Source organism: Arachis hypogaea, chromosome 20 (genome assembly GCF_003086295.3).
Source record: "Arachis hypogaea cultivar Tifrunner chromosome 20, arahy.Tifrunner.gnm2.J5K5, whole genome shotgun sequence".
Classification (NCBI taxonomy): Eukaryota; Viridiplantae; Streptophyta; class Magnoliopsida; order Fabales; family Fabaceae; genus Arachis; species Arachis hypogaea.
The window spans coordinates 58,299,916-58,323,456 of record NC_092055.1 but is presented as its reverse complement, the minus strand read 5'-3'; the positions used below and the strand labels follow the sequence as shown (position 1 = coordinate 58,323,456).

Below are 23,541 nucleotides of genomic sequence, written 5' to 3'. Positions count from 1 at the left end.
GGCAGCCCTGGAGAGTCATGTAGTCGAACACGTTTAAGCTTCAGTTTAAGGTTAAACTGAAGCTTAAACGTGGATATAGGAAGGGCAGCCCTGGAGGTCGAACACGTTTAACCTCCAGTTTAAGGTTAAACTGGAGGTTAAACGTGGAAGCTTAGAAGGGTAGCCCTGGAGGTGTCGAACACGTTTAAGCTCCAGTTTGAGGTCAAACTGGAGCTTAAACGTGGAAATGGAGAGAGCAACCCTGGAGGAGAAAACTTGGTCGAACACGTTTAAGCTCCAGTTTGAGGTCAAACTGGAGCTTAAACGTGGAAATGGCTCCCTGGTGCTTTTCCCATTCTGGCGTTTAACCTCCAGTTTAAGGTTAAACTGGAGGTTAAACGTGGAACTCCTTCCTGAGTGGCATTATCATTCTGGCGTTTAACCTCCAGTTTGAGGTCAAACTGGAGGTTAAACGTGGAATGCTTCTTTGGTGAGACTTTTCATTCTGGCGTTTAACCTCCAGTTTAAGGTCAAACTGGAGGTTAAACTTCAATTCCAGCATTTCTTAGCCTTCATGATTCTGGCGTTTAAGCTCCAGTTTAGGCTTAAACTGGAACTTAAACTCCACATGTGATATTCAAGCTTCCTTTATTGATTTTGTTGCTTCCTTGCTTAGCCTCTTCTTCCCTGAAATCATCCAAACAAATGCATCAAAGTCTTGCAAAATTTCATGAGAAATCTTCCATTCATAGCATTCAAGTAATATAACTAAAACTCATGGAATTTGCATCAAAATCATATTGTTTGGATGGTTCATTGCTTTGTTATTCTTTTAACCATTCTTGGTTAACTTAAGCTCAAGAAAATGCATAAAACCACTAAAACTAACAGAAAAATACTAGTGAAACTAGCCTAAGATGCCTTGGCATCAGCGACTCAAGTGGTCTGCCACTAAATTCTGGTTACCACTCGTATCCTTTATTTCTAAATCAAATTCTTGTAATAGCAGTATCCAACGTATAAGTCTTGGTTTGGACTCCTTTTTGGCTAATAGATACTTTAAAGCTGCATGGTTTGAATACACTACTACTCTAGTACCAAGTAAATAAGCTCAGAATTTATCCAGAGAAAAAATAATAGCAAGAAGCTCTTTCTCAGTAGTAGTATAATTGGACTGGGCAGTGTCTAAGGTCTTAGACGCATAAGCAATAACAAAAGGGTCCTTACCTTCGCGTTGAGCTAGCACTGCTCCTACTGCATGGTTGGAAGCATCGCACATGATTTCAAACGGCTGGCTCCAGTCTGGTCCTCTTACAATTGGAGCTTGAGTCAGTGCGGTCTTCAGCTTATCAAACGCTTGCTTGCAATCTTCACCGAACTCGAACTCAATATCCTTCTGTAGTAATCTGGATAAGGGAAGTGCTACCTTACTGAAGTCCTTTATGAATCTCCTGTAAAAACCTGCATGGCCAAGGAACGAACGGACTTCCCTCACAGAAGAGGGGTAAGGTAAACTAGAAATAACATTCACCTTTGCTGGGTCTACAGAAATGCCAGTATTAGATACCACATGTCCTAGTACAATCCCTTGTTTTACCATAAAATGACATTTTTCAAAATTCAATACAAGGTTTGTATTAACACATCTATCTAATACTCTAGATAATCCATCTAAGCAAAGGCTAAAAGAATCACCATAAACGCTAAAATCATCCATAAAAACCTCCATACAGTCCTCAATAAGATCAGAGAAAAGACTCATCATGCACCTTTGGAAAGTAGCTGGTGCATTGCACAATCCAAAGGGCATTCGTTTGTAAGCATAAGTCCCAAAAGGACATGTAAAGTGGTCTTTTCTTGATCCTCAGGAGCTATATGAATCTGGAAATAACCTGTGTAACCATCTAAAAAGCAATAATGTGATTTATCTGACAGGCGATCCAGCATTTGATCAATAAATAGAAGTGGGTAGTGATCCTTACGGGTTGCTTGGTTGAGACGCCTGTAATCAATGCAGACTCTCCAAGCATTCTGAACTCTAGTTGCCATGAGCTCTCCATGCTCATTCTTCACTGTAGTGACTCCAGACTTCTTGGGCACCACTTGTACTAGGCTAACCCATTCACTCTCTGAAATGGGATAGATGATACCTGCTTCCAATAGTCTAGTCACTTCCTTTTTGACAACTTCCAGGATAGTGGGATTCAATCTCCTTTGGGGTTGACGGACAGGTCTTGCTCCCTCTTCTAAAAATATTCTGTGCTCACATACTTGAGGGTTGATGCCTTTATGTCTGCCAAACTCCACCCAATTGCCTTCTTGTGCTTCCTCAGTACATCAAGTAACTGCTCTTCTTGTTGAGAAGTAAGTTCCCTTGCAATGATAATCGGAAACTTCTACTCATCTTCAAGATAAGCATATTTGAGATGTGGAGGGAGGGGTTTCAACTCTAACTTCTGATCATGGGCAGGCTCTGGATTATCTGGAGCTTGTGAAAATGGCGAAGTGCCCTCATTGTCAGTTAAGAGGGTCCCCACACTTGGACCTTGTCCAGTGTGCCTCTCTTCTAATTCTTCCTTGTGAACTGCAGCTACAGTTTCATCTATGACATCACACTGGAAGATAGAATGATCTTCTGGAGGGTTGTTTATGACTCCATTCAGATTGAAGATTACTGTGCGGCCATCTATTTCAAAAGAGTATGTTCCTGAAAAAGCATCCAATTTGAATTTTGATGTCTTCAGGAATGGTCTTCCAAGTAGGATTGATGATGGCTTATCCGAGTCATTATGGGGTATTTCCAAGATATAAAAATCAGTGGGAAATGTAAGCCCTTTAATGTTCACTAAAACATCTTCAGCAACTCCAGCCACTGTAATAATGCTTTTATCTGCTAACACAAAACGAGCTGCCGACCTTATTAAGGGAGGGAGCCTCAAAATATCATATATGGACAAAGGCATTATACTGACACATGCTCCTAAATCACACATGCAATCATAAATTACTACTCCACCAATAGTACAACTAACTATACAAGGACCTGGGTCACTACACTTTTCAGGTAATCCTCCCATTAAAGCAGATATAGAACTACCTAAAGGAATAGTTTCTAATTCACTAATTTTGTCTTTATGTATACATAAATCTTTTAGAAACTTTGCATATTTAGGTACTTGTTGAATAACATCAAAAAGAGGAACGATTACCTCAACCTTTTTGAAAATATCTACCATTTTGGGATCGGGTTCCAGCTGCTTCCTGGGCTTCCTTGCATGCTGTGGAAATGGAATAGGAGTAGTGTTTTCTACAGTGTCTACGCCTCTCGGTGCTTCCTCCTGTGGTTGGACTTCTTCTTTTTCAGCTATGTCCTGTATATCTTCTTCCTCTTCAACATCTTCTATTTCTACTACCTCTTCAGCTGAGGCGTGTTCTGGTGAGCTTAGCTCCTCCTGATTCCTCTCCTGCAGTGTGGTTCCGGACCTCAGGGTGATGGCATTAATGCCTCCCTTTGGATTGGGTAATGGTTGAGAGGGGATTCCAGTGGAGCTTGAAGGTTGGTTACTGAAATTTTGCATTGATCCAATCTGTGAAACAAGAGCTTGCAAAGTAGAGGTCAGACCATTCAGACTGGCATTAATGTTATTCATAATGTTATTTTCCATGGTCTGTTGCCTTCACTCAAAAGATTGTAGTAACTCTTCATTAGGAGATAAAGAAGAATGAGTAAATTGAGAGGTCTGCTGTTGGGTATTCTGTGGTCCTTGGGATTGCCTCAGGTGAGGTACTCTATAAGGTTGGTTCTGCTACCTCTTGTTATTATTATTCCACCTCTGATTTCCCTGATTATCTCTGCCTCCTCTGTTATTGTTGTCCCTCCAATTCTGGTTTGAATTGTCCTGCCATCCATGGCTGTAGTTGCCACCTTGATTGTACCCTTGGTTGGGGCGGTCGTAGAAATTATGAGTGGCTGCCACGGTGTTATCTTCCTACTGGAGCTGTAGACACTCATCAGTATAATGACTATAATCTGCACAAATTCCGCAGGCTCTCTGTAGGACTAACTGTTGGCCTTGCTGTGGTGAAGGAGGTTGAGCTTGCTGAACTTGTTGTTGATTCAATTGCATTTGCTTCAGCAAGTTGGTCATTTCACAGATACTCTGAGTTAGAGCAGCAGTCTCTATGCTAGAGGATACTTCTGCAACGGCTTTTGAACGGCCTTGCTTCTGTCTGTGGTTCCTAGTAGATTCAGCTAAGTCGCTGATCAATTGCCATGCCTCATCAGTGGTCTTGTACTTCTTCATAGACCCATTGCTAGCACTTTCCAATGTGGTCTTATCTTGGGGCCTCATACCCTGTGTGATGTAGCTGAGCAATACTATCTTGTCAATCATGTGGTGGGGGCATGCTTCTAGAAGATTATTGAAGCGCTCCCAATATTCAAAGAGCGTCTCGTTGTCATCTTGATCAATTGTGGAAATGTCTTTCCTCAGTTTATCAGTAACTTCAGATAGAAAGAATTTCTCCAAAAACTCTTTTCTGAGCATATCCCAGTTGGATACATTTGCTAGGGGTTGAGTGTAGTACCACTCTCTTGCCTTTTTCTCAAGAGAAAATGGGAAAGTTTTCAGCAGAATTGAAGTTTCATCTGTACCATCTCGCCTGACAGTAGAACAGGCTGCCTGGAAATCTCTCAAGTGCTTGATGGGCTCTTGAGCAGGTAAGTCATGAAACTTGGGCATCAAATTGAGCAGTGCGGTCTTTATTTCAAAATCTGTAGCCACCGCTGGGTGATGTGCTTGAAATGGTTGCATTGTAAAATCAGGGGCTCCTTCCTCCTGGATGGTAACTCTCCTAGCTGCCATATCGTCTACACGTGAATCAACCAAATCAGTAGAACGGGAGTTGGTTTCTTCCTCAAGTTCACTTTCAGATCGCCCTCAGAGCAGACTAACTGACGCCGAGCTCGCCTTATTCGTGAAATAGTCCTTTCAATTTCAGGATCAAATACTAGCAAGCGCGGATCAGGAAGTGAACACGTCATTTGACGAAAGAAACAGGCAGCTCATAGTAGCAAAATAAAATAAAATGCAAATAAATAAATTCTAATTAATAACTTTAGCACTCTATTGCAACCCCCCGGCAACGGCGCCAAAAATTGATGGTGTGCAGAAATTGGCAAATTAAAAATTGTTAAAACATTTACGTTGTAAGTATAGTTCTTAACTTGCCAGAAATCTGCTCCTCAATTTAGAAACGTGTCACAGAAAATTGAATTTAAAATACTGGGAGTATGAATCCCAGGTCGTCTCCCAACGAGTCGCAGAAAAGTGTGCTATTTTATTAATCAGAGGTTTTCAAAAAAAGGTTTGAATTGGGCAAACAGGAAATTAAATTGGTAAATTTGAATAATGTAAATAAAAGCCTTGACTGGGAATTGATTAGTTGGAATCCCTATTATTGTTGGAATGAATTTCAGGATTAATTGACAATTAAAGGTTATCCTGTTTAGTTATCCTTCGCTAGGTGAAGGAAAGTCAAACAAGTTGGAATGCTATGTCCGTTCACAAGTTGCAATCCACTTAATAAAAAGGGAATGGTGTTAGTGATTAGGAGGCAATCCAACCATAAACCCAATTGCAATTTTTCTTTCAAGTCTTCCAACTCAAGGGTTCCTTTCAATCAATTCCCCATCAAGTTAGGGAACTACTCGCTCATTGTGAATGTAAAATTCATAGCATATAAAAAGGAATTAAAGAAAGACATTGTAAATAAAGTTAAAATAGTCAATTAAAAATAAAAGTGATCCTTGTATTAAATAATCCTAAGAATATTCCAATGGTAAAATTAAACAAAACAAGGAACATGGAAGACTAAACCAAGTAAAGAAAACGAACTAGAATGACGAAGTCTTGATGAGGTAATAACTCTTCTCAGTGTTCCAATGCCAAAAAAAGAAAGAGAAAACTAAAATCCTAAGAACTATGAATGTGTAGAGAGAAAACCTAGAGGAGTAGCAACACTAGATCTAAAAACTAAAACTGTGTAGAATGAATGTTGTCTTTGGTTTCTGCATGTTCTCTGGCTCTAGTCTGCTGTTCCGGGCCAAAAACTGGGTCAAAATAGGGCCCGAAATCGCCCCCAGCGAAACTGTAAATTATGCAGATCGCGCAGGTCACGCGATCGCGTCGCTCATGCGGACGCGTCATTCGCGTTTCTGCTTTGCCATGCGGATGCGTCGTCCACGCCTCTGCGTCGCTCTTACTTTTCCATTTCGCGCGGTTGCGTCATCCATGCAGCCGCGTCACTGCGATTTGATCTTCTCCGCACGGTCGCGTCACCCATGCGGCCGCGTTGCTTCTCGCTGGTCATCTCCTCAATTTCTTGTGTTTCTTCCATTTTTGCTTGCTTCCTTTCCAATCTCCAACTCATTCTTACCCTATAAAGCCTGAAACGCTTAACACATAGATCACGACATCGAATGGAATAAAGGAGAAGTAAAATGTACAATTAAAAGTCTCTAGGAAGCAGTTTTCACTCATGTAATAATTTCAGGAAGGAAATATAATTCCATGCTATTTTATTGAATAAGTGGGTCAGGATCATGATAAAACCACACAATTAAACACAATATAAACCATAAAATAGTGGTTTATCAAGAACACTTCCACACCAAGTGATATTGTTGATGATCTTGTGGAAGTTGTTAAACTTTCTTCCAATGAGCTTGAATTTAGTATTGAGGAGGATAATGTGCAACATCCAAGGCATAGTATGAATGATGAAAGATTGGAAAAGGTTGGTCAAGAAGAAGATGCACAACCTCCCATGCCCTTGGTGAACAATGAAGAAGAGGTTGAATTAGAAGAGAGCCACCAAGAGGAAGGGTTTGAAGTTGAGGAAGGTTGTAAAGAGGTGGAGGTAATCATAGAAGAGTACAAGGGAGTGGAGCTTGCAAGATCATTGGAACCACCACTTCCTAAGTCACCATCCTACACAACATTCAAGTGGATAAAATTCTTATCCTTAAGCCTTGTTTTCTCACTTGAATATGGTTTGATTGAAAATGATGGGCAACTTAGAGCTCTTTGTGGAGTTAAGAGTAGGAGAAAATTGTGTAGTGGTTGGAATAATAATGTTAGGCTCATCAAGATTGGAAGCTCAAGGTTTAGGAGCAATGGTTGGCGTAAAGCTAAATTGTTTGGGTCTAGGAGGAGGTTTGGATGCTCAAAGGAGAATTCCATGTGCTTACCACCCCGATGGAACAATGATGACCAATTAGAAGATGGGTGTGAAAATAAGATATGGGATCCCGGATCACAACATGAAAACCAATTTTGGGAGCTCATATCTTGGGAAGAACCTCACCCAAGCTTGGTGAAGATGGTTGGAAATTCTGACAACCAATTGAAGAACAAGCATTCTTGGAGGTTCAAGGATGAACACAAGCATAAGCCACCATGACAAGGAGCCTCCTAAATGTCCAACTTAAGGACTTAAAATGAAAGTGCTAGGTGGAAGACACCCCACCATGGTAACCTCTTTCCATTCTCTTGTATATATAATCAATGAATGAATTGAGTTGCAATTGTAGGTAGTTTTTCTTATTTTCTATACTCTTATACATTTTGCTTTTATTGATAGATTGTTTGTTAAATTCATGTCATGATTAGAATAGTTGTTGTTAAATTATATTTTTCTTGAAGTGTAAGTTTTGTGTGTTTTGTATGTGAAAAAATATTTCAAAATCTAAAAAATATTTGTTATTAAATTTGAATTTTGATTGTTTTAAAATTCTTGTAGATTAAGAGAGTGCCCTGTTTCTGTTAAAAAAAAACTTTGACGAGCCACGCGTAAGCGTGGCCGACGCGTACGCGCCGTATGCCATATTGGGACTTCTGGTACAAAAACCCGAGTATTGCGCGAACATCACGCGGGCACTGTGCGTTTAGCACAATCTAGACCCACGCGTACGCGTGGGTGACTGTTCCGAGGGTTACCTGAAACTGTAGGTAGATCTCGGATGAGATCTTCTACGCTGGTCGGTGCTGACGTGTCTGGCTTATTGGACTGGCTGTGATGCTGATTCTTTTGTCACCGGAGGGTGGGGGGTACCTGCAAGGGACTCCGATGCTTAAGTTAGCAAGGGTATTAAGAAGGTTTTTGGTAGAATCATAGTATGAGTTATACCTGGGTGCTCCAGTGTATTTATAATAGTGTGGAGTGACCTTCTTAGATAAGATAAGTTAGTTATTTTTATCTTATCTTATCTTATCTTTGAGTGAGGTCAGTTTATCTTCAAGGGAACCGCCCTTCTCTCTATAGGCTTGGGATGCCTTTGGATTTGGGTCGTATTCCTTGAGTTGGGCCCCTTTTTGGGCTTTCCTATCGCTTTGACTGAGCTCTTTGAGAAGAGGTCGGATAGCCTGACCTGAAGAGGTCGGTCGCTTTGTTACTGAACATCCCGGATCGGATAGCTCTACCCAGGGTGTGAACAGTGCCCCTGCTTGAGCTCGGTCTTCCTTTTTGAGGTCGAGTCCTAGACTTCGATCCTTTTCTGGTGAAGCCGAACTCGAGCATTTATCGACTTCCTTTTTTGTAGAGTTTTTGAATGTGGAACGTTTTTCCTCTGAGAGCGCGCGCTTTTATATCAGCGCTCTGTTCTTGGGAACGTGCGAGGGTTTAATACCTTCATTAATTGGTTTTAATTGCCCCGTTTCCCTTGGCTTTTTAATTTGAATTTTGCACACAGAAACGGTTTCTCTTCTTTCGTTTTTCTTTGTAACTTCTCCCTTCACTCTCTCACTTTCTGCTTTCGCCTAAATTTTGCCTTTCTTGCATTGCGGCGTCAATCGGCAATTTTCTGGGCGATTCCGTCTTTCCATTTTCATCTCCTTCGAAGCTTCTTCCTTCGTTCAGGTTGGTTTTTCTTTCTTTGTGCTTCTTTCGTTTTTTTTTCTTCTTTCGTATTACTGTGCGCCTGCTTTTTTGCTGTTTGAGGGTTTTCTCTTGCTTTTGAAATGGTCCCTTTGTATTTCTGGGGCTCACATTGCTTTTTCTCGAAAGATTGTTCCTTTTGTGACGCTGATAGCTTTTGCTGAAGAATTCTGTGAAAGATAACGATTATTTCTTCGTGTTATTTTGCTTATTCTGGGGGATTTTCATTTTCCTGAAAAAGGTGGCGTCTTTGATGACTTCTTCTTCATATGTTTTGCCATTTTGCTTGCTGATAAGCTAAGACTGTAAATTCGGAAGGTAGCTATTTCAGTTTTGTATGATTTGTAGCTTTCTGGGATGCTGCTTTCTTTTTCACTTTAGAAAGGGTTTTTCTGGTTAGTTTTGTAGGCTTTTCTGAATCCTTGTTCCCTGACTTCCTCCAAAAGATGCCCCTGGACCTTCTGTGTGGGTCCTGGGGTTTTCCTTTTGTTGTTTGTGTCGTCTGAATCATATTAGCCGAGTTGTTTTGTCCTTCGTCCGAGATTTTTTTAGTAATCCGATCTTCTTTTCTTGTTGTGAGATTAGTTGGCCTCATGTCTTCTCGCAAAAATATTGTTGAGACATCTTCCCAAGTCCCTGAGGGCATGGCTGATTGGGTGGATTCTATGGTTCTTTTGTGTGTTTCGTTGGTTGACTCTCAGTTCTGTCAGCAACTTAGGCAATTTCATAAGATGTGTGGTAATGGAGGTGATGAAAAGAACTATGAGATTGTATCTCCGAGTTCTGAGGAGAGGGTCTGTTTCTCTACCCGAATTACTGGAGAGCGCCCTTTTTTCTATGCCTACGACTTCTTTTTTAGTGAAATGAATATCACTCTTCCTTTTACCGATTTTGAGACCAACCTGTTATGGTCCTGTAATGTTGCTCCTTCCCAACTTCACCCCAATTCCTGGGGTTTCATAAAAATCTTTCAATTGTTGTGTCATGGATTCAGTATTCCTGCTTTACAATCCCTTTTCTTCTATCTTTTTGTTTTGACAAAGCCTGGGGTAGTTAAGAAGAAGGCCGCTTGGGTTTCTTTCCAAGCTTCCCAGGGAAAAAAGGTTTTCTCCATGTTTGATGAATCTTTTTGTGATTTTAAAAATTACTTTTTTAAGGTCCGAGCTGTTGAAGGAGCTCGGCTCTTTTTTCTGGATGAAAATGACGAGCCCGCCTTTCCCTTGGAATGGCAAAAGGATGTGAGGGTATCTAGATATACATGGAAAATGTTGGATGAGGCTGAGCAAGCTTTCGTGACTGTTCTGGAAGAAAACTGGGGGGAGCCTCCCCATCTCGACATAAAGAAATTTTTAACCAATCCCTCTCTCCTCCGAACTGAGCTGGGTAGTTAATTTTTTTATTCTTCTCTTTTGTCTGCTCCCATATTATTTGCAAGCTCTTTTCTGATTTGTGACTTGGTTCCTTACTGTTGTATTTTTCTTGCAGAGATGATAAAAATAATGAATCTATGAAGGCCTTCAAAAGGGCAAGGAAGGCTTCTACAGCTGAAAACATCTCGGCCAAGGCGGCCGGGGAGGGGTCGTCCCAGGTTCAGTCGAAGCCGGCCGTACCGAGCTCCCCGAGGGCGAGAAAGGTAATCCCTACTCCTCGGGTTCGTTTGGTCGATCCTCCACCAGCTTCTGTGGCTACTTCTGGTGCTCCTCCAAACAAAAAATAGAAGACAACTGAGCCTTTCAACCTCGACGCTCCTGATTTTGATGCGGTTGAGTTTGTTGATCAGTAGATTGGTCCTTATGGTACCATCCCTACTGACGACGTCTCTCTTCAGCATAAAGATGGCACATATGGGAGCTGTTATGTACCGTACTGTCCAAGATCTTCCCCTCCATGCTACTAAGGCCTTTATGGAAGAGGCTAAGTGGGAGTTTGATAGAATGAAAGGTTTGAAGGAGGAGCTTCAAGTGAAGGTGGCCAAGTTGGAGAAGGAGCTGGAGGGCGAGAAGGCAAGTTCTGTTGCTTTGGTGGCTTCTGTGAGGTTGGCTAAGGACACGGCATTGAGGCACAAGCACAGCTATGTCACATCCTACCGTGAAGTAATGCGTCTTAGGGAAGAGTTGGAGTCTGCCCGGGTTGGCTATGCTGAGCTCCAGGGTCACCTTGTGGGCAGCGTAAATGCTGCTTATGAGAACCTGAAGGAGCAAGTTCGAGTTCTTGCTCCTGAGGTCGACCTTACTCTCTTCAGCCTGGACAATGTCGTGAAGTAGGGCAAGATTGTCCCTGACAACCTTGATGACGACGATGTTGAACCTCTGCCTGTGCCGGTTGCCAAAGCCACTGTTGTACCGACTTCTTCAGCTCCTCCTGCTGGGGTTAGTCATCCCGAGCCCGAGCCTGATTGTCAGATATTGAATCGAGATGACAGGACGGTGGATGCTGTGCCCTTCCAGACTCGTCCTCCTTCGCCCCATGTTGATGCAGCTTCCGGGAAACCTCTGGATCCTCTTTAGTTATTCTTGGTACATTTGTGTATGGCCCTGTCTGTGGGCTTTTTGAACTATTTATTTTTTGTAAATGGTATTTTGCTGACTGTTGACACTTTCTTGGTTTCTTGTTTAGCAACTTTATTTTGAAAAACAAAGCAGTTTTCAAGCTTTTGGGGCTGATTTTAGTGGCCTCTGAAGCTTGCCGTTATTCTAGCTAGCAGTTTTTATATCATGTCTGTCTGCACTCGTCTTGGCACCTTTCTAGTTTTTTGGGAATGTTGGAACTTTTCATTGTCTGACCTCTTTGGGTTGGCTTGGTTCTTTGCTTGATGTTATTTCCAGTAATTTGTGTTGTTTGGACCTCGTTCGGGAGATCGATTTTGTCATGTCGGTTTGTCCGAGTTGTTAGTAATCCTCTTTTTTGGACTTTGCTTAGGTCTATTTTAGGGATTACCTTACGTTTTGGGCTGACTCCCTCGCGTTGGGTCCTCCTAAGTTATTTTCGTAATTCTCTTTCTTAGACCTCATTCAGGTCTCTTTCAGGGATTACTTTTTATAACTTTTATGTTTTGGGCCGACTTCGTCATGTCGGGCCCTCCTAAGTTATTTTTGTAATCCTCTTTCTTGGACCTTGTTTAGGTCTCTTTTAGGGATTACTTTTTTAACTTTTATGTTTTGGGCCGACTTCATCATGTCGGGCCCTTCTAAGTTAAAGTAATCCTCTTTTATAGGGTTGGCCAGACCTCTTTCCAGGGTTTACTTATAACTTGATTTGACTTGGTCCGACTTCTTAACGTCGGCCAGTCTTTAAGTTATTATTTAGCAATCCATTAAGACCTCGTCAGGTCTTTTCTCCGGATCACTTTCGGTAACTTCTTGCATTATTCTGTTTTCATCTTTGCCAATTTGTAGAAGGTGAATTCAATCCTTGTTTAGTCGACCATGAGATGAATTTTAGTTTTCATCTCTGCTGGTCTTTATCGTGATCGTGCAGTGAATTTTACTTTCACTTTCTGCCGATCTGTTGCTTTATAATCGTGCGATGAATGTTTCAGATTAATGCGTCTTGAAAACTTGTAGAACGTCTAACATATTTTATTTGAAAGAAAATGCAAATATGTACATCTGGATTTTTTACCCTTTTAAGTCGGATAATTTGTGGATCTCAACTTTGTGCCTCATTAAAAAACCTTTTCAGGAAAAAGAGTACACCCTGTGCTGAGATCCCTTACCATTCCTAGCTATAGTACCTTCTTAGGTTGCAGGTGTGCCATGATCTGGGAAGCTCTCGCCCCTCGAGTTCGGACAGTCTGTAGTAGCCCTTCCCAAGTACTTATATGACTCGGTAGGGTCCTTTCCAGTTTGCTGCCAGCTTTCCTTCTCCAGGTCGAGTTGTTCCAATATCATTTTGGATTAGGATGAGATCATCTTCAGCGAAACCTCTTGGCACTACCTTTTGATTATATCTGGAAGCCATTCGACGTTTTAGTGCTTCTTCCCTAATCCGAGCTCTTTCCTGGATTTCAGGAAGTAGGTCGAGCTCTTCCTTTTGAAGTTGGGAGTTGGCTTCCTCATTGTAATGGACCACTCTATGCGACCCTTCCTCGATCTCCACTGGGATCATTGCCTCCATCCCGTATGCTAATCGGAAGGGCGATTCCTTGGTGGTGGAATGTGGCGTTGTTCGATATGCCCATAGGACTTGTGGGAGCTCTTCGGCCCAAGCTCCTTTTGCGTCTTGTAATCTCCGTTTTAGCCCAGCCAATATGACTTTATTGGCAGCTTCGGCTTTTCCATTGGCCTGGGGATGTTCGACGGAAGTGAACTGGTGCTTTATGTTCAAGTCGGCTACTAATTTTCTGAAGCCTGCATCTGTGAATTGGGTGCTATTGTCTGTGGTGATGGAGTATGGAACCCCGAACCTTGTGACAATGTTCCTATATAGGAATTTTCGACTTCTTTGAGCAGTAGCGTTAGCTAGGGGTTCTGCCTCGATCCACTTTGTGAAATAGTTTACCCCTACTATGAGGAATTTAACTTGTCCCGATCCCTGAGGAAAGGGTCCGAAAAGGTCGAGTCCCCATTTTGCAAATGGCCAAGGTGAGGTTACGCTGATGAGCTCCTCTGGTGCGGCGATGTGAAAGTTGGCATATTTTTGACATGGGAGACATGTCTTTACGAACTCTGTGGCCTCCTTTTGTAGAGTTGGCCTATAAAATCCTGCCCGGAGTACTTTTTTGGTGAGCGCTTGTGCTCCGAGATGATTGCCACAGATGCCACTGTGTACTTCTTCCAGAACTTCCCTCGTGTTGGAAGTCGGTACACATTTTAACAAGGGTGTTGAAATTCCTCTTTTGTAAAGAGTATTGTTTATGATAGTGTAGTATTGTGCCTCCCGTTTTATCCTTTTTGCCTCCTTCTCCTCTATAGGAAGTATTTCTGTTTTGAGGTAGTTAATTATAGGAGTCATCCATCCTTGATCTAGACCTGTTATGGCTAGGACTTTTTCCTCTTCCGAGATTGACGGGTTCTGAAGTATTTCCTGGATGAGACTTCTATTGTTGCCTCCTAGTTTGGTGCTGGCTAGTTTTGAGAGTGTATCAGCCCGGGCATTTTGTTCGCGGGGTATGTGACGTATCTCATACTCCCGGAGTTTTCCGAGTTGTTCCCTGGATTTACCCAGGTACTTTTTCATAGTGGGGTCCTTGTCTTGGTAGCTCTCCGTTATTTGTGAAGTGATCACCAGTGAGTCACTGAAGATAATGAGTTTTTGAGCTCCGACCTCTTTAGCCAGCTTTAAACCAGCTAGTAGTGCCTCATATTCCGCCTGGTTGTTTGAGGCAGGGAACCCGAATTTGAGAGAGAGTTCGATTTGGGTTCCTTGATTACTTTCAATTATCACACCTGCGCCGCTTCCAGTCTTATTCGAGGAACCGTCCACATAGAGATTCCATTCTGTGGGGGTTTTCGGGGTGTCTGTAAATTCTGCAATGAAGTCGGCTAAGTATTGTGATTTGATGGCTGTCCGAGCTTCATATTAAAGGTCGAACTCAGACAACTCGACTGCCCATTGTAAAATTCCGCTTGTTAGGTCTGTCTTCTGCAATATCCCTTTTATGGGCTGGTTTGTCTGAACCTTAATGGTGTGAGCTTGGAAGTACGGGCGAAGTCGTCGAGATGTTAGTATGAGAGCATAGGCAAACTTTTCTATTTTTTGGTAGTTCAGCTCGGATCCTTGTAACGCTTTACTGATGAAGTATACGGGTCATTGCCCACTGTCGTCTTCTCGAACTAGTGCTGAGGCTACCGCCTGACTTCCTACCGCGAGGTATAATATGAGTGGTTCTCCTTCTCGTGGCAGAGAAAGGATAGGTGGCCGTCCTAGAAATCTTTTGAAATCTTGGAAGGCTTGTTCGCACTCTGTTGTCTATTCGAACTTTTTTCCTTTCCTTAGAGTAGCATAGAAGGGAAGAGATCTTATCGCTGATTCCGCTAGGAATCTGGACAAGGCTGCCAATCTTTCGTTGAGTTGTTGTACCTCTTTGACACAAGTTGGGCTCTTCATGTTGAGTATGGCCTGGCATTTATCCGGATTTGCCTCAATTCCTCTTTGTGTGAGCATAAAACCTAAGAACTTGCCAGCTTCTACTGCAAAGGTGCATTTTGCAGGATTGAGTCGCATGCCATGCTTCCTTATAGTGTCGAATACTTGGACCAAGTCGGACAATAATGTCTCTTTACTTTGTGTCTTTATCAACATGTCGTCCACATAGACTTCCATGACTTTTTTGATATGATCTGAAAAGACTTTATTCATTAGCCTTTGATAAGTAGCTCCCGCGTTCTTGAGACCAAAAGGCATCACAATGTAGCAGTAATTTGCTTTTGGTGTTAATAACGAGGTTTTTTCTTGATTGGGTGGATACATGGGGATTTGATTGTATCCGAAATATGCATCCATAAATGAGAGGTATTTATATCCGGAGGAGGCATCTACCAGAGCGTCGATACTTGGGAGTGGATAAGGGTCTTTTGGGCAGGCTTTGTTGAGATCTGTATAGTCGGTGCACATTCGCCACTTTTCGTTTAATTTTTTCACCAAGACGACATTAGCTAACCATAGTGGGTACTTGACTTCTCTTATGAATCCTGCCTCCAGTAGAGCTTGTACCTGCTCTACCACAGCTTGGGATCTTTCGAGTCCGAGCTTTCTACGTATCTGTTGTACCGGCCGAGATCCAGGGTAGACTGCAAGCTTATGACACATTAACTCGAGGCCTATGCCTGGCATGTCTGTAGCCTTCCACGCAAAGAGGTCGACGTTGTCTCGTAAGAACTGTACGAGTGATTCTTTTATGTCTCCTTTTAGAATCGTGCCAATATTGGTTGTTTTGTCCGGGATGTCTCCGATCTAGACTTTCTCTACTTCACCTTCATGTTGTGGACGGAGTTCTTCTCGCCTCTGAACTCCACCAAGTTCGATTGTGTGGAATTTTTCTCCTTTATCTCTGAGGTTTAGACTTTCGTTATAACAGCGGCACGCCATCTTTTGATCTACTTTTATCGTAGCTATCCCTTCTGCAGTTAGGAATTTCATGCATAGATGTGGAGTTGAGACTATTGTGCCGAGTTGATTTAATATTGTCCGACCTATTAGGACATTGTAGCCTGAACTCACGTCGACCACGATGTAGTCTATTTTGAGTGTTCTGGATTGGTTTCCTTTTCCGAAGGTTGTGTGTAGCGGGATGTATCCCAATGGTTACACTGGAGTGTCTCCTAGTCCAAATAGGCTGTTTGGATATGCTTTGAGTTCTTTATCTTCCAGGCCGAGCTTGTCGAAGGCAGTTTTGAATAAGATGTCGGCGGAGCTCCCTTGGTCTATCAGTGTGCGATGGAGATTTGCATTTGCCAGTATGATGGTGATGACAATGGGATCGTCGTGTCCTGAGATGATGCCGGATGCATTTTCCTTGGTAAACGTAATTGCGGGGATGTCGAGTGCTTCCTCCTTTCCTCTGACATGATATACTTCTTTGAGATATCTTTTGCGAGATGATTTGGAGATTCCTCCTCCTGCGAATCCTCCATGTATCATATGGACATGTCTTTCTGGTGTACGAGGTGATCGCTCGGTTCGTCCAACCTCCTCGTCTCTTCTCCTTTTTCTTTGTTCATCGTCCCAGGTGGCCAGATACCGATCTAGTTTTCCTTCTCTCACTAATTTTTCTATGACATTCTTTAAGTCCAAGCATTCGTTGGTGGAGTGCACACAGACTCGATGGTATTCAGAATATTCATTCCAGTTTCCTCCTCCTCTTTTGCCTTTGAGTGGTTGAGCTGGGGGTATTTTTTGTGTGGCAGACTTCTTTGTAAACATCCACCAGGGACACCCTAAGAGGGGGTGTAATTATGATATTTTTTAATTTTTTCCCCTTGTCGATCTTCCTTCTTTTTGGACTCTTTGTCTTTGTCTCGGTAGGTAAATCCGGATTTTGAGGTTTCTCCTAGTCGAGAATTTTCTTCCATGTTGATGTATTTCTCCGCTCGTTGTTGCACTTTGATGCCAGGGCATTTTGGCCAGTTCCACTGACCTTTTCTTTACTGTTTTAGGGTAGTTTCATGCATTTTCTTAGGAAATAAGCAAGCTTTGGGTAAAATTTCAGTTACATCTTGATTCAAGCAAACATGGTGTGCTTTACATGATTTCATGAGAATTTTGCATGAATTATATGACAAATTGGATGATGCATCTCTCATGACTAGGATTAGAACTTTGATGCACTTTATTGTTTGATTTCAGGACAAAGGAAGCAAGGAAGAACCACGTTAGCAGCCACGTTAGTCTAACTAACGTGACAACTAACGTGGAATGGGAGCTAGCTTGCAACGTTAATGAGAAAAGTAATCGCCAATAACGTCCTCGAAAGCCATCATAGCCCACGTTAAGAGTCACGTTAACTAAGTTAACGAGAACTCTAATGTGGAAGAAAGAAATAAGGCCAACGTTAGTGACACTCAACTTTGCCACTAACGTTGGACCAAGCTCATAAGTGGCCACGTTAAGAGCCACGTTAACTTAGTTAACGTGGACTCTAACGTTGGGAAGCAAAAGAGAAGCCAACGTTAGTGACACTCACCTTTGTCACTAACGTTAGCCAAGCCACAATGAGCCACGTTAGTTGCCACGTTAACTTAGTTAACGTGGAAGTTAACGTGGAGAAAGCAAGTGATCGCCAACGTTAGTGACACCTACCTTTGTCACTAATGTTGGGATGTACCACCACAAGCCACTATGAGCAACGTTAGCTCCCACGTTAACTTAGTTAATGTGGAAGCTAACGTGGATAAAGGAGATGATGAGCCAACATTAGTGACACTCACCTTTGTTACTAATGTTGGAGATGGCTATCAACACCACGTTAACCTAGTTAACGTGGACTCCAACGTGGGAAGTAGGGGCATCTTGGAACGTTAGTGACAAAGGTAAGTGTCACTAACGTTCTCGAAGGATTGGCAAGCCTACGTTAAGAGCCACGTTAACTAAGTTAACGTGGACTCTAACGTAGAGGGAAGGGAGGACTCTCAACGTTACTGGGAAAGGTGAGTCCCAATAACGTGTGCGAAGGACCAAGAGGCAACGTTAGTAGTCACGTTGGTGCCACTAACGTTGAAGTTAACATGGATCATCCCTGGGTTAGGAACGTTAGTGAAAAAGGTGATTGTCACTAACGTTCTCAAACCCACACTCTAACTTAACGTTAACGCCACTAACGTTCTGAGCTAAACACCTTGCCTACTTCACACTTTCTCTCTGCAAGTAAAGCTAAGCCCACTGAAGAGGATAACTGCTTCAAACTCAAGATCCAAAGGCCCATATCCAAGACTTGAAGAACCAACTAGAAGATCAAAAGAGTAGTATATATAGGGGTAGTTTCGAATTAAAGAGGAGCTTTTTGGGGGGTGTTGGAAATTGGAGAACTACTCTCTGTATAATTTTACTTTCTCTGCACTTCTAGTTTTACTTTTCATAATGTATTTTCCATCTTTGTTTTCGATTTCCAGAGCTATGAACAACTAAACCCCTTTCATTGGGTTAGGGAGCTCTGTTGTAATTTGATGGATCAATATTAGTTTTCATTATTCTTCTTCTATCTTTTCTCTTGATTTTACTAGAAAGCTTTCAATCTTCATCCAATTAGGTAGTTTTCTTGGAAAAGAAGCTATTCATACATGGATCTCTTCTGAACCTTGGAAGAGAAATGAAGAGATCATGCTAGAAATGCTTTCTCATGTTGGACCAAATTGGGTTTGGATGGATATGGTGACAATAATTCTACCAACACTTGATAAGGAAATGTAATTCGATCACTTAAGATTGCCAAGGAGATCAATGAACGCATTGATTGAGGAAGAGATGAAAATGAACTTGATCCAGAGAATGCAACATCTCCTAAGCCCAATTAATTCCCCATTTCTGATCTTACCCATTCTCTTTAATTTCTACAATTTACTTTTATGAGCATCTTGCCCATTCCCATTTAAGATTCTGCAATTTACTTTCCGCCATTTACATTCAACTCTTTATTTCTAGCAATTTACATTTTCTGCTATTTACTTTCCCGCCATTTAATTTTTTGCAAATCTCAAATCAAATTCTGCTTCGCTCAACTAGAACATTCCTCTAATTAAAGTTGCTTGACCAATCAATCCCTGTGGGATTCGACCTCACTCTATTGTGAGTTTTTACTTGACGACAATTCGGTATACTTGCTGAAGGAAAATTGTTGAGAGACAAGTTTCCGTGCATCAAGTTTATGGCGCCGTTGCCGGGGATTGATTTTGTATCAACAATGATTAAATTGGAGGATAACTAGATTGAGCATTTTTTTTGTTTGATTTAAGTTCATTTGAGTAATTTACTTTCTGTTCAGTTTTTCTCTTCCCTTCCCCCTACCCATTTTCTTAGTTGCTTACAATTCAGTCCACTAACCTACTAACTGTTTGATATATTGCATCACTCACACTAACAGCATTTCTGTAGAAATTACTTTCTGCATCTATTTCCTTGCTTGTGCCTTGTTGGTTGTATGACAGGGAGAAGAAGCGGGGCTTCAACTTCCTTTGATTCTGAACCTGAGAGGACCTTCCTTAGATTAAGGAGGAAAGCAAGAGGAAAGAGAGTAGTTGGTGCTGAGGAAGAAGAGGAGTGCTTTGAACCAGATATGGACGAGAATATGGAGAACCATCATGAAGAAGAAGCTCACAACCATGGCAGAGAAGGTCTAGCAAATCATGCTGGGCAAGAGAGAAGAGTTCTGGGTTTGTACATCAATCCAAACCCAGGAAATTGTGGAAGTAGCATCCAAAGGCCAACCATATATGCCAAAAACTTTGAACTAAAGCCACAGCTCATTACCCTTGTTCAGAACAATTGTTCATTCGGAAGAGGTGTCCAAGAAGACCCCAATCAACATCTATCCATCTTCCTGAGGATATGTGATACTGTGAAGTCTAATGGTGTTCATCCTGACACCTATAGACTACCTCTGTTCCCTTTCTCACTCAAGGACAAGGCATCTAAATGGCTGGAATCCTTCCCAAAGGAGAGTTTAGCAACCTGGGAAGAGGTGGTGAACAAGTTCTTGGCAAGATTCTATCCTCCTCAATGGATCAACAGGCTGAGAGCTGAGGTGCAAAACTTCAGGCATCAAGATGGTGAGACTCTATATGAAGCATGGGAGAGGTTTAAGGACCTGACAAGAAGGTGTCCACCAGATATATTCAATGAATGGGTGCAGCTGCACATTTTCTATGAAGGCCTTTCTTATGAATCAAAGAAGACAGTAGACTACTCATCAGGGGGATCTCTGAACAAGAAGAAGACCATTGAAGAAGCCATAGATGTCATTGAGACTGTAGCAGAGAATGACTATTTCTATGCTTCTGAAAGAGGCAACACTAGAGGAGTGATGGAGCTAAACAATGTGGATGCACTGCTGGCCCAAAACAAGCTTATCACCAAGCAGCTGGCTGACCTCACCAAGAAGATGGAGAGGAACCAAGTAGCAGCAATCACCACCTCATCAGCAACCCAAGAGGGAGTGAATGCAGAGGCAGAGGATGAGCAAGAACAAGCCAACTACATTGGAAACTCACCCAGGAAGACCCATGATCCATACTCCAAGACCTAAAACCCTGGTTGGAGGAATCACCCAAACTTTGGGTGGAGAAATCAACAAGATCAAAGCCAAGATCAAAGACGTCACAACCCCAAAAACCATGCAGCTCACCAATATTCTACACAGAGATCATATCAACACCACCCTAACAACACATCTCCACATCCATATCAAAACTAAAATAACCCAACTCACCCATCCAACCTCAACTCATCATCATCTGAAGATAGACTCTCAAGGATTGAGAATATACTTGAAAGCATATGCAAAGAGATTCAAGATAACAAGGTGTTCAAAGAGGAGGTGTGAGCCAGTATCAAGAACCAGGGAGACACCATCAAGAAGCTGGAATTTCAAGTGGGATACTTATCTGAGAAGATCCCCAAACCTACTGATAGCTTCCCAAGTGACATAGAGAAAAATCCGAGAGGTGAAGCAAAGAAAGTCAGATGGGAAGATTGCAAGATGGTTACTATAAGTGATTAGGAGACTGAGGAAGATCTGAACAACCCATTAGAACAACCTGAAGATACTTCAGCAGGAAAGCATGGAGAGAATCATCAAGAAACCATAATTACACAGAAAGAGCTGACACAGAAGGAGCTGCTGAGACTCTATGCACCCTTTCCCCAATTACTAAATGGATGTGTAGAGAAGAGACTATACTCAAGGTTTCTTGACATGTTTGCATCTCTCCATGTAAACATACCATTCATCAAGGCCCTCCAACAAATGCCCTCATACATTAAGTATATGAAGGAACTGCTGACCAAGAAAAGCTCACTCAAGGGAGGACAAACCATAGTGATGAATAAGGAGTGCAGTGCTCTCATTCAACCAGAGCTGCCTACAAAGAGGAAGGACCCAGGGAGTTTCTACATCCCTTGTGCCATAGGAGAAACAATGTTTGATAAAGGACTTTGCGATCTAGGAGCAAGCATCAATTTAATGCCTTTATCACTTATGAAAAGGCTACAGATCAATGAGATAATACCACAGATGTAGTTATCAGGCTGGCTGACAAAACTCAAAAACAAGCAGTAGGAGTGGTTGAAAATGTGCTAGTGAAGGTTGGAAAATACTTCCTGCTCACAGACTTTGTCATCTTGGACATGGAAGAGAGTCACCTGCACCCAATCATATTGGGAAGACCATTCCTGGCTACAGCCAGAGCACTTATAGATGTGGAGCGAGGGGAGCTAATTTTGAGGATCCATGATGAACAACTCACCTTCAATGTTTTCAAGCCCTCACAAGAAACAGATCAAGAGAACAAAGAACCAAGCAAAGATCACAGTGAAATACTGAAGGAAGAAAAAAGTACTGAAGCACAACCAGCACATCAGGGAATCTCCTTAGTTGAGGAACAAGGGAATCAGCAGCTGTCACAGCTCAAAGAAAATCAGGAGGAACCTAAACCACCAGAGCTATATGAGACCAGCAACAAAACCTATTTGGAAGAGGAGGTCACAAAGAGCAAGGCAACATCAAAAGGAACAAAGAAGAAGGTACCAAGGAGGTGGAGGAACAAGAAGATCTCTATAGAGGACTTCTCTCCAGGGGATAAAGTAATCTCAGCTTACTTCCTAGCCATTCCCCCCGATCTCCCTACCATCCCATCTCAGCTACCTAAAGTTTTTACCATCAACAGAGTCCTCTCCTTAGAACATGTGGAGATCCTTGATGAAGCCAATGGAGATAGATTTACTGCAAGGGGGGAGGACTTGAAGCACTACCAACCACCTTGATAAAGGCAGAACGTCAAGCTAGTGACGCTAAAGAAGCGCTTCATGGGAGGCAACATATGTTTTACATGCTTTTAAAAATAGTTAATAAATCAAGGTTCATGAAATTCAAATCAATTTGATATGCACTTGAATGAATCATTGTGTGCAACATATAGTGAGGAACAAGTTTGGTGTTCAAGGCACACTAAGAGAACATGAATGTAACCCACATCATGTCAATCTTAGGGGCCTTGAACAAATCTTTTACACCACATGGCACCAAACTAAGTTTGGTGTTGCCAATGTTGCATACATGGATATTCAGTTAATCAGTTGGTTGGCATTCATGAATACTACTTAGTTAGTTATAAACAAAAACTAAAAAAAAAGTGGTAGTTGTTCCCATTTTTATTTTGCCGCCACTATTCACACAATTAATAATTACACTCTTTCTTGTTTTGTAGGAAAATTGATGGACAATTGAAAGGAAGATTCGGCCACTACAAAAGGGGAGTATTTCACACGTGTCTCAAGGGGGAATGCATTGGGAATGGATGCCATGCAACATTGGAAGAAGAACAAGCTTGGAAACTGAACCAATCCATTCATAAAGTTGGTGATCCTTGTGCTCACCCCATGCAAAACCCCAACCGTCCATCAAACAATTACCCCATCAATCCACACCTTTCATTCCCTCATCACTTCCCTATATAAGTGAGTCCTAGTCCGTACTTCCCCTTCACATTCCAATTCCCCTTTCTCACACTTCACACCTTCATCATCCAAATCTCTTCATCGCACCTTGTCCTAACCAACCGAATTCCTCATCTCTCCGTACCTTCCACCCTCTTTACACATCAACTCAAACTCATGGCATCATCAAGCTCCAAGAGGCAAAAGAGGAAGGAACTAGTGGAGAGCATTCCTTTCGATGAGAAGAGATTCAAAACTGCATTCCATGAACTCGAATTTGAACGGATAAAGCTCAAGAAGATACTGCCTGAGTTAACATTCCAAATTGACGAGGATGAGTGCCCACAGATTCGAGAGAAGATTGAACAAAGGGGTTGGCAAAGGCTTACGAACCCGGAGGGGAAGATAAATGCAAACCTCATCAAAGAGTTCTATGTAAATGTGGTCAGAGAAGACAAAACCAAGGCTCCCACCTTCAAAAGTTACGTAAGAGGAAGAGAGGTGGACTTCAGCCCCAATGCTATAACAAGAACTCTTCAG

The 23,541-nt window shown here is 42.1% G+C and overlaps 1 non-coding gene across 1 annotated transcript; it reads right to left on the bottom strand.

Annotated features, from left to right (window-relative positions):
* Positions 1-20,077: 20,077 nt before the first annotated feature.
* On the bottom strand, positions 20,078-20,184 carry LOC112788292 (small nucleolar RNA R71). Its single transcript, XR_003195661.1, has one exon. It is a non-coding gene; the product is annotated as a small nucleolar RNA R71 (small nucleolar RNA).
* Positions 20,185-23,541: the final 3,357 nt, after the last annotated feature.